Raw genomic sequence first — 19,102 nt, forward strand, 5'->3', positions numbered from 1 at the left:
GCACATGATGCTGTTTCTTACCTCATTTTTTTCCCGGATTAATGCGCTTATAAACGTCAGTATTACGCGCTATATAAGGAATCAACTTTAGTTTCATCAATAATAAATGCTACATTCATAAAGCGCTTTAAAAACACATGCTTCTATATGCGCTGTACAATTCAGAAATACAAACAAACAAATGAATAACAAGTATAACAGTAAGGGGTTACAAATATGTATCTTAATGATGGAAAACGAAAAAAGCGGGTTTTCTTTCCATCCCTTCATCATCTCATTCGCATTGAGTGATTGTGTCCCATATCAACCTGTCATATACGTATAAAGCTGAAAACGATAAACATGAAATACTTTGCTAAGGCTATGTAACATGGAAAGAAACAGACTATTCTTTGAAGTCCAACCCGGCGAAAATATCGTTTAGTATCTCAATCACGTGTTTTTTTTAATTCCTTATATTTTGTTTCAGCAAAGCTTCAATCAATTACACACCTTTGCGGACCTAACATCTCCCCTGCTGTATCAGAGTCCTACCCCAAGAGTATCTGCACCATGCCAAACCTTCAGACGTTACACCTATACAAAGTCAAAATGGCAGATGGTTTTTTTTTTCTTGCCCTTGTTACATCAGAGGAGGAGCGAAGGTATCTTCTTTGCCTCATTTAGTTTCTAATGCATGGGAAACCTTCCTGCAATTAAAAACAAACAAACAAACAAACAAACAAACACGTGATTGAGATGCTAAACGATGTTTCACCGTGTTGGACTAAAAACAATAGTTTGTTTCTTTTCATGTTGCATACTTTTAGCATAGTATTTTATGTTTATACTTTTTACCTTTCTACATTTATGACAGGTTGATATAGAACACGATCACGTAATGCAAATGAGATGATGAAGGGATGGAAAGAAAACCCGTTTTTTCCGTTTTCCATCATGAAGATAAATATTCATAACCCTTTTTGTTAATAATTGTATGTATTAGATTGATTGTTATACTTGTTATTCATTTGTTTGTTTATATTTTGTATCTCCATTGTACAGCGCACATAAAACATGCGTTAGCTTTATGAATGTAGCATTTATTATTGATGACACTAAAGTTGATTCCTTAGCGCGTAATACTGATGTTTTTAAGTGCATTAATCCGGAAAAAAAAATGAGGACAGATACAGCATTATGTGCATTAAAAGCAACAACAACAACAACAATAACAAAATTAGAATTGAGTAAACAGATAAGTTTTCAACAATGGTTTGAACTTGGTCAACACTTCCATTACGAATATAGATAGGGAGTTTATTGCAAAGAGATGGGAAAATACTGTAGTAACCGAAAAAGCCCTATCACCGTACATGTAGCCGCTGCGGGTATAGGTGCGGGGATCACATGATAACTGGAGAGTGAAGGAAGAACGGAGAGAACGGGTTGAAGTGGATGAGCAAAAGGAAATCAAATCTTTAAAAAAATATGAGCAAGATTATTATATATATATTTATTAATGGTCATATCAATAATGTATTCCTTATATTATGTTGCTGCAAAGCTTCAATCAATACACCACGAGGGAGGACCTGACATCTCCCCTGCTGCATCAGAGGCTTACGCCAAGAGTATCTGCACCATGCCAAACCTTCAGTGACCCTGCACCTCAAAACAAACAAAAAGTCGCCAGACATGAACTTTTAGTTAAGACCATATTCTAAAAGAGCAGACTTTAAGCTTTAAAATGATGTATAACTCAAATCTAATAGACTCTCCTAACCTATCTAAATATTGGAAAGAAAGCACAAACTCAGGAAAAGTGTGTACTGAAAAAAGGGGCTCTAACGTACAGTGCCTATTCAAGCGCTTAATCTTTACCAAACCGTGCTGTCTGTGCGATGAATGGGACAAAAAACAGGAAGTAAACCACCATAGTAACAACAATGAAGGGATTGTTCGATTGAGCTGAAATTAAGCATGCCTCATTAACACATTGTCCATAAGTAATGCCAACTTTCAAAGCAGTAGCACTATCCTTTCAAAAGTTATTAAGGTTGAAAGTGAAGAGTGTGGACAAGGTTTTTCAGAAATGAAAAAAGGATTCTAAAGACACACCTAATCACACTATTCTACCAAAAATGTTCAAGATAAACTGTTGAAAAAACACACTTTCCTGCCCGTTTTATGATAACAAATGTTATCATAATGTAAAAGAAGACCCGCTCTTTCAGAAAATATGAAAAAGTCAAGTTCGGCTAGGTTGACCCATTTCACTTATTTTTAGTCCTCACGCAAAATCAGTGTGTGCGACTTTATGTTCGTTTCGAGGTACACGGTCACAAATAATTAATATTTTCTCTGAAAATTCACCCCCTGATCTCCCTCCGAGCAATACATATGTTGTAAGGATGTCAAATTTCTTATAATTTGCATTGACAATACCTTTTCAAATTTTTGAAAGAGTTAGGAAGGCTAGGTACTCTCTGCCGATTAGTTATCAGTCCTGGAACATGACCCTAGTAGTAGAACGAACGTCCGTGACAATTCCAGCGAACGTCCGTGACGTATGCAATCCCTCCGATAGGGATAACTTGTCCCGAAAGTGTCCTATATTCTTTAAAACCTTTGGCTCCAATAGCGACAAATAAAGTTTTACAAAGTAAACAAAAAGTTTAGAGCAGTAGATTCAGAATTTTTAAGGCGTTATGTGATCATGAGGAACAAATAGTTGACAATTTACTCACAATTTTACGCTTGTTTTCCCTCTAATTATACAAAAACAGCTAAACACTGAAAACAAAGTTATAGGAAAATGGAATTTTGCGTAATCTGTAATTTCTGTCCATTTAAATTTCTTTCTAATGAGGTTCTGGAGACAATTTGAACTGTTACAGGTTCTGAAAGTTTCGCTCACGGACGTTCTGTCCGAGAAAGGAAATTTCTGATAATTACAAATATATCACTGCACATAAAGTTAATGTTAGTTGAAAATATTACCAAATCACGGAGCCGCTCTTACCCAAAAGTGAATAACGTTCATCACTCAATTTACCTGTAATAACAAACGGAAAACGTTTTGGTCACGGATGTTCGTTGGTAGAATAAGTCAGTGGATTACATAGTAGGAGAAAGAGGATCAGTGCCACTTTTTAGTGACAGGTGCTCCAAGTGTTTATCTTTTGAGTATGGTATCTGCCGTCTCAAACAGAACACATCTAGTTTTGGTCTCCATAACGGACGTTCGCTGTAATTGTCATGATATTAAATGCCTTAATTCATTCTTATTTTTCTCTTCATGACGATTTTTCTCTCATTCCCTCAATAGCCTGAACATGCTGCGACCAAACAGAAAACAAAAACAAAACAAAACAAACGAAAACAAATCTGAAAAGTGCTACGCAATCACATTCAGGATAATGACGGAAGAAGTCTGTAATGGGCATGTGTTGAATAAGAAACGGAAAAGTTTCAAAAGGACGTGGAAACAGTTGAATGAAAATGACTGAGAAACAGAGAAGGGATCGAGCTCCAACACACAGAGAAGAGAATTGCCAGTGCACTCCCGTTATACCAAATTCCTCTGGAGAAGTTTTTGTTTGTTTGTTTATGTTTTTTATTCATCGAAATGCCGTCACAAGTGAACAAAAATAATGCAGTATACAATTAATACTCCGCTTATCATCACATGGTGTTATTTTATACTCATCACTGAAAAGCAATGTTCATTTGTAATTCTTTCCAAGATTTTTTTTTTTTCATTTTACATTTAAAAGACAGAGAGATCGTCAATTTGTTTGTGCTTTTGTGCTTACTTTGAAAACACGTGTTAAAAAAGTAATGATTAAGAATAGGTTTAAGGTTGCACTTTGATACGCTCGCTCTTCCAGAGATTCGTTACTCCGATGTCCAAAGGTTTGTTATTCCGAAAATGAAAAAAAAAAATGTTTGTAGGTAATTCAGGAGGTTTGTTATTAAAAATGTTCTTATTCCGAAAGTTTGTTAGTCCGAAAAATAGATAGGCCTATTAAGGATCACTATTTCTAGGTCTGTTCTTCTAAAAGTGGAATGGGCCTGATATTCGTTTAGGTGAAAGCGGTTATTATGAGATTTTGAAATTTGGAGGATTTTAGTTGTTAATTTGTTTCTCCACATTTGGATAAGCGAACATGATTTTTCATGTTCCAATTAATAAACCTTTCGATTAACCTTCGGAGATTCCTATCATTTACCGAATAAAAAAGCTTCATAATTATACGAACTCTATCAATTTTCGTATTGACAAACTGTATGAATAACGAGCCTCCGAAATGACGCGCTACAAAATGTTTGTTATAACAAACCATTTTGTATAATATCGAAGTCACAAACATCCATCCTAGTTATATGGACTTATTGTGTCTTGTTATGACGAAACTTCGCAATATGGAACCTATTATCATTTCTGACTAATATAATAACACAAATTCTCCTCGGTACAGTGTGTAACTCAAGGAGCAAACACAGAGGGATTTCTTCCTAACGTGTTCGTTTGCCCTCCCCATGCAGCTAAACTTCGTATTTCTATAACGGAGCACATTTCTGTTGTTTTTCTATGTTTATTCTTTGTCATAATTCTAGCTGTGACCATGTACGTTATCAGCAAATTTTGCATTGTAGACTTTATATAACAAGTTTAGGACCTGAATCTTTACTTCATAATTACGAGATTTCCATAAATATATTCGTTCTCAAGGATGGATTACGTCACTGAGATTACACGTACGTTTGTACGTTCATTTACGAGAGATGGAAAAATTGTTTTCTTTGATTCCTTAGTATGAGAAGATCAACAAGCTTATATAATTGAGAATTGGTAATATCTATTCAGGATTTTGCAGAGGAGTTTGTTCTCGACATGAAATTGCTGTTTGTTGTGAGTAGAATGCGTTTCCAACTCAAGAGAGCTGCATTGTTCAATATCTTGCTTGTTCCGAACGTCCGTGAGCTACGTGCCAACCTCCGTGATGAAAACTATGCCATGTTTGTTGGGTTATAGAGACTGCCTAGATCAGATACATCTTAAAAAGGTATGTTATTATTTGGGAGTGAGGATTAAAGTATGGGATAGTGAAATAAGAGGTCAAAATATTGAGTTTCTGTAAAATGCGCTTAAAGTGGAGAAAGTGTTTAGCGGGAGAGCAATATTTCAACAGAAATGACGAATTTAGTTAAATCATCAGTTGTCTACCATTACGTACAGGTTAAGAGTACAAGTTTGATATTCTGCAAGCACGTACACATGTCCCTTAAAATATTTCGTTAGGATTTTGAACTGAATCAGATCTTTGCAAACTATGTTAAATGGTATTCAAATGTATGTGCAGTACTATTCCTCACGGACGTTCGCTGCTCTGGACATGGTAAACTTCAGCGGTGAATAAAAACTTGTTCCTCTGGGAAAATCCTAGTATAATTGGGTTCATATTAAAGCTTGAGTTATATTCTTTCAGGTAAGATGAATGATTTGGAGAATTTCCTACTTTTTAAATTTTGCCTTGTTTTGGCTCAATTGTACATCGATCAAAATTCTGACCCATATGTATCTTCTTTGCTTCATTTGGTTTTCAATGCATGTTGAAACCTTCCTGCAATAAAAAAACATCAACACAAAAACAAACAAACAAACAAACAAACAGATGATTGAGATACTAAACGATATTTTCGCCGTGTCGGACTAAAAAGAATAGTTTGTTTCTTTCCATGTTGCATAGTTTTAGCATAGTATTTTATGTTTATACTTTTTACCTTTCTACATTTATGACAGGTTGATATAGGACACGATCACGTACTGCAAATGAGATGATGAAGGGATGGAAAGAAAACCCGTTTTTTCCGTTTTCCATCATGAAGATCAATATCCATAACAAGTTTTGTTAATCATTGTATGTATTAGATTGATTGTTATACTTGTTATTCATTTGTTTGTTTATATTTTGAATCTCCATTGTACAGCGCACATTAAACCATGCGTTATAATAAGCTTTATGGGGGCGCTGTGGCATAGTGGATAAGACTCCCGACTCCCGAACGGAGGACCGCGAGTTCGAATCCCGCCCAGTGCTTACATCCTTGGACAAGATGTTTTTACCCACAATGTCCCTCTCAACCCAGGTGTACAAATGGGTACCTGGCAACGCTAGGGTAATAATAATAGCAGGGCCCTCTGGTAGAGCAGTGGCAACACTGAAGAGGTTACCCTGGGTAAATAAGACCTTATTATTATTATTATTATTATTATTATTATTATTATTATTATTATTATTATTATTATTATTATTATTATTATTATTATGAATGTAGCATTTATTATTGATGACACTAAAGTTGATTCCTTAGCGCGTAATACTGATGTTTCTAAGTGCATTAATCCGGAAAAATAAATGAGGACAGATACAGCATTATGTGCACATGACATAACAGCAGCAACAACAACAACAATAACATAATTAGGATTGAGTAAACAGATAAGTTTTCAACAATGGTTTGAACTTGGTCAACACTTCCATTACGAATATAGATAGGGAGTTTATTGCAAAGAGATGGGGAAATACTGTAGTAACCGAAAATGCCCTATCACCGTACATGTAGCCGCTGCGGGTATAGGTGCGGGGATCACGTGATAACTGGAGAGTGAAGGAAGAACGGAGAGAACGGGTTGAAGTGGATTAGCAGAAGGAAATCAAATCTTAATGAAAATATGAGCAAGATTATTATATATATATTTTTTAATGGTCATATCAATAATGTATTCCTTATATTATGTTGCTGCAAAGCTTCAATCAATACAACACTGAGAAAGGACCTGACATCTCCCCTGCTGCATCAGAGGCTTACGCCAAGAGTATCTGCACCATGCCAAACCTTCAGATGTTAGAGCTTGACGATGTCAAGATAGCAGACGATTTCTTTCTTGCCCTCTGTACATCAGCAGCAGGATCGAAGGTAATTATTATGTATCTTCTTTGCTTCATTTGGTTTTCAATGCATGGTAAACCTTCCTGCAATAAAAAAACAACAACACAAAAAGAAACAAACAAAAACAAACAGATGATTGATATACTAAACGATGTTTTCACCGTGTTGGACTAAAAAGAATAGTTTGTTTCTTTCAATTTTGCATAGTTTTAGCACAGTATTTTATGATTATACTTTTCACCTTTCTACATTTATGACAGATTGATATAGGACACGATCACGTAATGCAAATGAGATGATGAAGGGATGGAAAGAAAACCCGTTTTTTCAGTTTTCCATCATGAAGATGAATATTCATAACCCCTTTTTGTTAATTATTGTATGTATTAGATTGATTGTTATACTTGTTATTCATTTGTTTGTTTATATTTTGTATCTCTATTGTACAGCGCACATAAAACATGCGTTATAATAAGCTTTATGAATGTAGCATTTATTATTGATGACACTAAAGTTGATTCCTTAGCGCGTAATACTGATGGTTCTAAGTGCATTAATCTGGAAAAAGAAATGAGGACAGATACAGCAGTATGTGCATATGATATAACAGCAACAACAACAACAACAATAACAAAAATAGGATTGACTAAACAGATAAGTTTTCAGCAATGGTTTGAACTTGGTCAACACTTCCATTACGAATATAGATAGGGAGTCACTGCAAAGAGATGGGGAAATACTGTAGTAACTGGAAAAAGCCCTATCACCGTACATGTAGCCGCTGCGGGTATAGGCGGGTAAGGAAGAACGGAGAGAACGGGTTGAAGTGGATGAGCAGAAGGAAATCAAATCTTTAAGAAAATATGAGCAAGATTATTATATATATATTTTTTAATGGTCATATCAATAATGTATTCCTTATATTATGTTGCTGCAAAGCTTCAATCAATAAAACACAGGGAAGGACCTGACATCTCCCCTGCTGCATCAGAGGCTTACGCCAAGAGTATCTGCACCATGCCAAACCTTCAGACGTTAAAGCTTTACGATGTCAAGATAGCAGACGATTTCTTTCTTGCCCTCTGTACATCAGCAGCAGGATCGAAGGTAATTATTATGTATCTTCTTTGCTTCATTTGGTTTTCAATGCATGGTAAACCTTCCTGCAATAAAAAAACAACAACACAAAAACAAACAAACAAACAAACAAACAGATGATTGATATACTAAACGATGTTTTCACCGTGTTGGACTAAAAAGAATAGTTTGTTTCTTTCAATTTTGCATAGTCTTAGCACAGTATTTCATGATTATACTTTTCACCTTTCTACATTTATGACAGGTTGATATAGGACACGATCACGTAATGCAAATGAGATGATGAAGGGATGGAAAGAAAACCCGTTTTTTCAGTTTTCCATCATGAAGATGAATATTCATAACCCCTTTTTGTTAATTATTGTATGTATTAGATTGGTTGTTATACTTGTTATTCATTTGTTTGTTTATATTTTGTATCTCTATTGTACAGCGCACATAAAAGCATGCGTTATGATAAGCTTTATGAGTGTAGCACTTATTATTGATGACACTAAGAAAAGTTGATTCCTTAGCGCGTAATACTGATGTTTCTATAGAAGTGCATTAATCTGGAAAAAGAAATGAGGACAGATACAGCATTATGTGCATATGATATAACAGCAACAACAACAATAACAAAATTAGGATTGAGTAAACAGATAAGTTTTCAGCAATGGTTTGAACTTGGTCAACACTTCCATTACGAATATAGATAGGGAGTTACTGCAAAGAGATGGGGAAATACTGTAGTAACCGGAAAAAGCCCTATCACCGTACATGTAGCCGCTGCGGGTATAGGCGGGTAAGGAAGAACGGAGAGAACGGGTTGAAGTGGATGAGCAGAAGGAAATCAAATCTTTAAGAAAATATGAGCAAGATTATTATATATATATTTTTTAATGGTCATATCAATAATGTATTCCTTATATTATGTTGCTGCAAAGCTTCAATCAATAGAACACTGTTATGGACCTGACATCTCCCCTGCTACATCAGAGGCTTACGCCAAGAGTATCTGCACCATGCCAAACCTTCAGACGTTAGAACTTCACGATGTCACTAGACGATTTCTTTCTTGCCCTCTGTACATCAGCAACAGGAGCGAAGATATATGTATCTTCTTTGCTTCATTTGATTTCCAATGCATGGGAAACCTTCCTGCAATAAAAAACAACAACACAAAAACAAACAAACAAACAGATGATTGAGATACTAGACGATGTTTTTGCCGTGTTGGACTAAAAAGAATAGTCTGTTTCTTTCCATGTTACATAGTCTTAGCAAAGTATTTCATGTTTATAGTTTTCACCTTTATACGTTTATGACAGGTTGATATGGGACACGATCACGTAATGCGAATGAAATGATAAAGGAATGGAAAGAGAACCCGTTTTCCGTCTTTCATCATCAAGATGAATATTCATAACCCCTTTTTGTTAATTATTGTATGTATTAGATTGATTGTTATACTTGTTATTCATTTGTTTGTTTATATTTTGTATCTCCATTGTACAGCGCACATAAAAGCATGCGTTATGATAAGCTTTATGAATGTAGCATTTATTATTGATGGCACTAAAGTTGATTCCTTAACGCGTAATACTGATGTTTCTAAGTAAATTAATCCGGGAAAAAAATGAGGACAGACACAGCATTATGCATATGATATAACAGCAACAACAACAACAACAATACAAAAATTAGGATTGAGTTAACAGATAAGTTTTCAACAATGATTTGAACTTGGTCAACACTTTAATAACGAATATAGATAGGAAGTTTCTTCCACAGAGATGGGGAAATACTGTAGTAACCGAAAAAGCCCTATCACCGTATGTAGCCGCTGCGGGTATAGGTGCGGGGATCACGTGATAACTGGAGAGTGAAGAAAGAACGGAGAGAACGGGTTGAAGTGGATGAGCAGAAGGAAATCAAATCTTTAAGAAAATATGAGCAAGATTATTATACATACATTTATGAATGGTCATATCAATAATGTATTCCTTATATTATGTTGCTGCAAAGCTTCAATCAATAATACACTGGAAAGGACCTGACATCTCCCCTGCTGCATCAGAGGCTTACGCCAAGAGTATCTGCACCATGCCAAACCTTCAGACGTTATTGCTTTTCGATGTCAAGATAGCAGACGATTTCTTTCTTGCCCTCTGTACATCAGCAGCAGGAGCGAAGGTATATGTAGTTTGCGCTTTCTTCCAATATTTGGATAGGTTAGGAGAGTCCATTTGATTGGAGTTATACATCATTTTAAAGCTTAAAGTCTGCTCTTTTAGAATAATGGTCTTAACTAAATATTCATGTCTGGCGACTTTTTGTTTGTTTTGAGGTGCAGGGTCACAAATGGTCTTAACTAAAAATTCATGTCTGGCGACTTTTTGTTTGTTTTGAGGTGCAGGGTCTATATTAATGATCATATCAATAATGTATTCCTTATATAATGTTGCTGCAAAGCTTCAATCAATAAAACACAATCGTGGACCTGACATCTCCCCTGCTGCATCAGAGGCTTACGCCAAGAGTATCTGCACCATGCCAAACCTTCAGAGGTTAGAGCTTTACAATGTCAAGATAGCAGACGATTTCTTTCTTGCCCTCTGTACATCAGCAGCAGGATCGAAGGTATATCTTTCTTCTTTGCTTCATTTGGTTTTCAATGCATTATAAACCTTCCTGCAATAAAAAAACAACACAAAAACAAACAAACAAACAAACAAACAAACAGATGATTGAGATACTAAACGATGTTTTCACCGTGTTGGACTAAAAAGAATAGTTTGTTTCTTTCCATGTTGCATACTTTTAGCATAGTATTTTATGTTTATACTTTTCACCTTTCTACATTATTATGACAGGTTGATATAGTACACGATCACGTAATGCAAATGAGATGATGAAGGGATGGAAAGAAAACCCGTTTTTTCCGTTTTTCATCATGAAGATAGATATTCATAACCCTTCTTGTTAATTATTGTATGTATTAGATCGATTGTTATACTTGTTATTCATTTGTTTTTTTTTTATATTTTGTATCTCCATTATACAGCGCACATAAAACATGCGTCAGCTTTCTCTCTCTCTCTCTCTCTCTCTCTCCCTCTCCCTAACCCTTATTCCACGAGCATCATGTTGGACTCTCTTGTTTTTCTTCACTATAATGTTATTTGTTATCGGTTGCCAAACAGTCAAGCGTTGTGCTTATTATTGGCAATCGTTCTGTATGCAAATTATTAACACGTTACTCGTGTAATTATACTACAGATGTATTGCATAATTGATGAAAATGATGAAAATTGTATAAAGTATACTACCGGTATTTTGTACTTTGTTAATGAAATTGCAGAAAGTTGATGTATTTGAAAAAAAAATGGCATACAGAGAATAAATAAATCAAATCAAATCAAATCAAATGAATGTAGCATTTATTATTGATGACACTAAAGTTGATTCCTTAGCACATAATACTGATGTTTTTAAGTGCATTAATCCGGGAAAAAATGAGGACAGATACAGCATTATGTGCATTAGCAGCAACAACAACAACAACAATAACAAAATTAGGATTGAGTACACAGATAAGTTTTCAACAATGGTTTGAACTTGGTCAATACTTCCATTATACGAACATAGATATAGGGAGTTTCTTGCACAGAGATGGGGAAATACTGTAGTAACCGAAAAAGCCCTATCACCGTATGTAACGCTGCGGGTCGGTGCGGGGATCACGTGATAACTGGAGAGTGAAGGAAGAACGGAGAGAACGGGTTGAAGTGGATGAGCAGAAGGAAATCATATCTTTAAGAAAATATGAGCAAGATTATTATATATTTTTAATGGTCATATCAATAATGTATTCCTTATATTATGTTGCTGCAAAGCTTCAATCAATAGAACACTGGATAGGACCTGACAACTCCCCTGCTGCATCAGAGGCTTACGCCAAGAGTATCTGCACCATGCCAAACCTTCAGACGTTAAAACTTGTCGATGTCAAGATAGCAGACTATTTCTTTCTTGGCCTCTGTACATCAGCAGCAGGAGCGAAGGTATATGTATCTTCTTTGCTTCATTTGGTTTCCAATTCATGGTAAACCTTCCTGCAATAAAAAAACAACAACACAAAAACAAACAAACAAACAGATGATTGAGATACTAAAAAGAATAGTCTGTTTCTTTCCATGTTACATAGTGTTAGCAAAGTATTTCATGTTTATAGTTTTCACCTTTATACGTTTATGACAAATTGATATGGGACACGATCACGTGATGCGAATGAAGTGATAAAGGAATGGAAAGAAAACCTGTTTTTCCGTCTTCCATCATCAAGATGAATATTCATAACCCCTTTTTGTTAATTATTGTATGTATTAGATTGGTTGTTATACTTGTTATTCATTTGTTTGTTTGTATCTTGTATATGATTTGTACATCGCATAATTAAAGAAGCATGTGTTTTTGATGCTCTTATGAATGTAGCATTTATTATTGGTGACACTAAGGTTGATTCCTTATATAGCGCGTAATGCTGACGTTTCTAAGGGCTTTAATCCCTAAAAAAATGAGGTATAAAGTACCAGCATTATGTGCATACGGTATATGAATGTAGCATTTATTATTGATGACACTAAAGTTGATTCCTTAGCGCGTAATATTGATGTTTCTAAGTGCATTAATCCGGAAAAAAAAAAATGAGGACAGATACAGCATTATTTGCATATGATATAACAGCAACGACAACAACAACAACAATAGCAAAATTAGGATTGAGTAAACAGATAAGTTTTCAACAATGGTATGAACTTGGTCAACACTTCCATTACGAATATAGATAGGGAGTTTATTGCAAAGAGATGGGGAAATACTGGAGTAACCGAAAGAGCCCTATTACTGTATGTAGCCGCTGCGGGTATAGGTGCGGGGATCACGTGATAACTGGAGAGTGAAGGAAGAACGGAGAGAACGGGTTGAAGTGGATTTATATTTTGTTGCTGTAAAGCTTCAATCAATAACACACCTTTGCGGACCTGACATCTCCCCTGTTATATCAAAGTCCTACCCCAAGAGTATCTGCACCATTCCAAACCGTCAGACGTTACACCTTTATACAAAGTCAAAATAGCAGATTTTTTTTTTTGCCCTTGTTACATCAGCAGCAGGAGCGAAGGTATCTTCTTTGCCTCATTTAGTTTCCAATGCATGGGAAACCTTCCTGTAATTAAAAAAACAAGCAAACAAACAAACACGTGATTCAGATACTAAACGATGTTTTCGCCATGTTGGACTAAAAAGAATAGTTTGTTTCTTTCCATGTTACATAGTTTTAGCATAGTATCTTATGTTTATAGTTTTCACCTTTCTACATTTATGACAGGTTTATAGGGCACGATCACGTAATGCAAATGAGATGACGAAGGGATGGACAGAAAACCCGTTTTTTTTTCTGTTTTCCATCATGAAGATAAATATTCATAACCCCTTTTGTTAATTATTGTATGTATTAGATTGATTGTTATACTTGTTATGCATTTGTTTGTTTATATTTTGTATCTCCATTGTACAGTGCACATAAAAGCATGCGTTATGATAAGCTTTATGAATGTAGCATTTATTATTGATGACACTAAAGTTGATTCCTTAGCGCGTAATACTGATGTTTCTAAGTGCATTAATCTGGAAAAAGAAATGAGTGAAGGAAGAACGGAGAGAACGGGTTGAAGTTAATGAGCAGAAGGAAATCGAATCTTTAAGAAAATATGAGCAAGATTACTATATATATTTTTTCAATGGTCATATCAATAATGTATTCCTTATATTATGTTGCTGCAAAGCTTCAATCAATAGAACACTGGAAAGGACCTGACATGTCCCCTGCTGCATCAGAGGCTTACGCCAAGAGTATCTGCACCATGCCAAACCTTCAGAAGTTAGAGCTTTACGATGTCAAGATAGCAGACGATTTCTTTCTTGCCCTCTGTACATCAGCAGCAGGATCGAAGGTATATGTATCTTCTTTGCTTCATTTGGTTTTCAATGCATGGTAAACCTTCCTGCAATAAAAAAAAATAACACAAAAACAAACAAACAAACAATCAAAGAGATTTTTGAGATACTAAACGATATTTTCGTCGTGTCGGACTAAAAAGAATAGTTTGTTTCTTTCAAGTTTGCACAGTTTTAGCATAGTATTTTTTGTTTATACTTTTCACCTTTCTACATTTATGACAGGTTGATATAGGACACGATCACGTAATGCAAATGAGATGATGAAGGGATGGAAAGAAAACCCGTTTTTTCCGTTTTCCATCATGAAGATAAATATTCATAACCCGTTTTGTTGATTATTGTATGTATTAGATTGATTGTTATACTTGTTATTTATTTGTTTGTTTATATTTTGAATCTCCATTGTACAGCGCACATAAAAGCATGCGTTATAATAAGCTTTATGAATGTAGCATTTATTATTGATGACACTAAAGTTGATTCCTTAGCGCGTAATACTGATGTTTCTGAGTGCATTAATCCGGAAAAAAATGAGGACAGATACAGCATTATGTGCACATGATATAACAGCAACAACAACAACAACAACAATAACAAAATTAGGATCGAGTAAACAGATAAGTTTTCAACAATGGTTTGAACTTGGTCAACACTTCTATTACGAATATAGATAGGGAGTTTATTACAAAGAGATGGGGAAATACTGGAGTAACCGAAAAAGCCCTATCACTGTATGTAGCCGCTGCGGGTATAGGTGCGGGGATCACGTGATAACTGGAGAGTGAATGAAGAACGGAGAGCACGGGTTGAAGTGGATGAGCAGAAGGAAATCAAATCTTTAAGAAAATATGAGCAAGATTATTATATATAGATTTATTAATGGTCATATCAATAATGTGTTTCGTATATAATGTTGCTGCAAAGCTTCAATCAATAGAACACAGTTATGGACGTGACATCTCCTCTGCTGCATCAGAGGCTTACGCCAAGAGTATCTGCACCATGCCAAACCTTCAGACCTTAAAGCTTGACGATGTCAAGATAGCAGACGATTTCTTTCTTGCCCTCTGTACATCAGCAGCAGGATCGAAGGTATATGTATCTTCTTTGCTTCATTTGGTTTTCAATGCATGGTAAACCTTCCTGCAATAAAAAAAAAAATAACACAAAAACAAACAAACAAACAATCAAACAGATTTTTGAGATACTAAACGATATTTTCGTCGTGTCGGACTAAAAAGAATAGTTTGTTTCTTTCAAGTTTGCACAGTTTTAGCATAGTATTTTATGTTTATACTTTTCACCTTTCTACATTTATGACAGGTTGATATAGGACACGATCACGTAATGCAAATGAGATGATGAAGGGATGGAAAGAAAACCCGTTTTTTCCGTTTTCCATCATGAAGATAAATATTCATAACCCGTTTTGTTGATTATTGTATGTATTAGATTGATTGTTATACTTGTTATTTATTTGTTTGAATATATTTTGAATCTCCATTGTACAGCGCACATAAAAGCATCCGTTATAATAAGCTTTATGAATGTAGCATTTATTATTGATGACACTAAAGTTGATTCCTTAGCGCGTAATACTGATGTTTCTGAGTGCATTAATCCGGAAAAAAATGAGGACAGATACAGCATTATGTGCACATGATATAACAGCAACAACAACAACAACAACAATAACAAAATTAGGATTGAGTAAACAGATAAGTTTTCAACAATGGTTTGAACTTGGTCAACACTTCTATTACGAATATAGATAGGGAGTTTATTACAAAGAGATGGGGAAATACTGGAGTAACCGAAAAAGCCCTATCACCGGATGTAGCCGCTGCGGGTATAGGTGCGGGGATCACGTGACTTTACTGGAGAGTGAGTGAATAACGGAGAGAACGGGTTGAAGTGGATGAGCAGAAGGAAATCAAATCTTTAAGAAAATATGAGCAAGATTATTATATATATATTTTTTAATGGTCATATCAATAATGTATTCCATGTATATTATGTTGCTGCAAAGCTTCAATCAATACACCACGAGGGAGGACCTTACATCTCCCCTGCTGCATCAGAGGCTTACGCCAAGAGTATCTGCACCATGCCAAACCTTCAGAGGTTAGAGCTTCTCAATGTCAAGATAGCAGACGATTTCTTTCTTGCCCTCTGTACATCAGCAGCAGGATCGAAGGTATATGTATCTTATTTGCTTCATTTGGTTACCAATTCATGGTAAACCTTGTATGTATTAGATTGATTGTTATACTTGTTATTTATTTGTTTGTTTATATTTTGAATCTCCATTGTACAGCGCACATAAAAGCATCCGTTATAATAAGCTTTATGAATGTAGCATTTATTATTGATGACACTAAAGTTGATTCCTTAGCGCGTAATACTGATGTTTCTAAGTGCATTAATCTGGAAAAAGAAATGAGTGAAGGAAGAACGGTGAGAACGGGTTGAAGTTAATGAGCAGAAGGAAATCGAATCTTTAAGAAAATATGAGCAAGATTATTATATATATTTTTTCAATGGTCATATCAATAATGTATTCCTTATATTATGTTGCTGCAAAGCTTCAATCAATAGAACACTGGAAAGGACCTGACATGTCCCCTGCTGCATCAGAGGCTTACGCCAAGAGTATCTGCACCATGCCAAACCTTCAGAAGTTAGAGCTTTACGATGTCAAGATAGCAGACGATTTCTTTCTTGCCCTCTGTACATCAGCAGCAGGATCGAAGGTATATGTATCTTCTTTGCTTCATTTGGTTTTCAATGCATGGTAAACCTTCCTGCAATAAAAAAAAAATAACACAAAAACAAACAAACAAACAGATGATTGAGATACTAAAAGATATTTTTGCCGTGTCGGACTAAAAAGAATAGTTTGTTTCTTTCCATGTTGCATAGTTTTAGTATAGTATGTTATGTTTATAGTTTTTACCTTTCTACATTTATGACAGGTTGATATGGGACACGATCACCTAATGCAAATGAGATGATGAAGGGATGGAAAGAAAACCCATTTTTTCAGTTTTCCATTGCATCATGAAGATCAATATCCATAACCCGTTTTGTTAATCATTGTATGTATTAGATTGATTGTTATACTTGTTATTCATTTGTTTGTTTACATTTTGAATCTCCATTGTACAGCGTACAAAAAGCATGCGTTATAATAAGCTTTATGAATGTAGCATTTATTATTCATGACACTAAAGTTGATTTGTGTAATAATTGTGTAATAATACACTTGGAGGGACCTAACATCTCCCAAGCTGTATCAGAGTCCTACCCCAAGAGTATCTGCACCATGCCAAACCTTCAGACGTTACACCTATACAAAGTCAAAATAGCAGATGTTTTTTTGCCCTTGTTACATGAGCAGCAGGAGCGAAGGTATCTTCTTTGCCTCATTCCCAATGCATGGGAAACCTTCCTGCAATTAAAAACAAACAAACAAACAAACAAACACGTGATTGAGATACTAAACGATGTTTTCGCCGTGTTGGACTTAAAAGAATAGTTTGTTTCTTTCCATGTTGCATAGTTTTAGCATAGTATTGTATGTTTATAGTTTTCACCTTTCTACATTTATGACAGGTTGATATGGGACACGATCACGTAATGCAAATGAGATGATGAAGGGATCGAAAGAAAACCCGTTTTTTCAGTTTTCCATCATGAAGATAAATATTCATAACCCTTTTTGTTAATTATTGTATGTATTAGATTGATTGTTATACTTGTTATTCATTTGTTTGTTTACATTTTGAATCTCCATTGTACAGCGTACAAAAAGCATGCGTTATAATAAGCTTTATGAATGTAGCATTTATTATTCATGACACTAAAGTTGATTCCTTAACGCGTAATACTGATGTTTCTAAGTGCATCAATCTGGAAAAAAAATGAGGACAGATACAGCATTACGTGCACATGACATAACAGCAACAACAACAACAACAACAGAATTAGAATTGAGTAAACAGATAAGTTTTCAACAATGGTTTGAACTTGGTCAACACTTCCATTACGAATAAAGATAGGGAGTTTATTGCAAAGAGATGGGGAAATACTGTAGTAACCGAAAAAGCCCTATCACCGTATGTAGCCGCTGCGGGTATAGGTGCGGGGATCACATGATAACGAGGGTCCCATATCGTACAAGCTTTGCTTCTTAGCTTCTTAGTGGGACCCTCCACTTCCATTCTTATCCTTAGTTGACTTGTATTATACGCTTTATGTATTTAACAAAGATGTAATCGTATCTACTTCTCATTTTCACAATTTTCTTATGTACCTTTTCAAATTTTGTTCTGTATCACAAATATCCCGTGCATATGCAATTTACATAATTTCTTTATTCATTTTGATGGAGGTGAAAATAATAGTGAATCTTGAATCTTGAAATAACTGGAGAGTGAAGGAAGAACGGAGAGAACGGGTTGAAGTGGATGAGCAGAAGGAAATCAAATCTTCAAGAAAATATGAGCAAGATTATTATATATATATATATATTTATGAATGGTCATATCAATAATGTATTCCTTATATTATGTTGCTGCAAAGCTTCAATCAATAATACACCGTCTTGGACCTGACATCTCCCCTGCTGCATCAGAGGCTTACGCCAAGAGTATCTGCACCATGCCAAACCTTCAGAGGTTACAGCTTGACGATGTCAAGATAGCAGACGATTTCTTTCTTGCCCTCTGTACATCAGCAGCAGGATGGACGGTATATGTATCTTCTTTGCTTCATTTGGTTTACAATGCATGGTAAACCTTCTTGCAATTAAAAAAAAAACAACAACACAAAAAGAAACAAACAAACAGATGATTGAGATACTAAACGATGTTTTCGCCGTGTTGGACTAAAAAGAATAGTCTGTTTCTTTCCATGTTACATAGTCTTAGCAAAGTATTTCATGTTTATAGTTGTCACCTTGATACGTTTATGACAGGTTCATGGGACACGATCACGTAATGCGAATGAAATGATAAAGGAATGGAAAGAAAACCTGCTTTTCCGTCTTTCATCATCAAGA

Source organism: Diadema antillarum, unplaced genomic scaffold (genome assembly GCF_040938485.1).
Source record: "Diadema antillarum isolate AM-2024a unplaced genomic scaffold, OU_Dant_1.0 seq00000455_RagTag, whole genome shotgun sequence".
Taxonomy (NCBI): Eukaryota; Metazoa; Echinodermata; class Echinoidea; order Diadematoida; family Diadematidae; genus Diadema; species Diadema antillarum.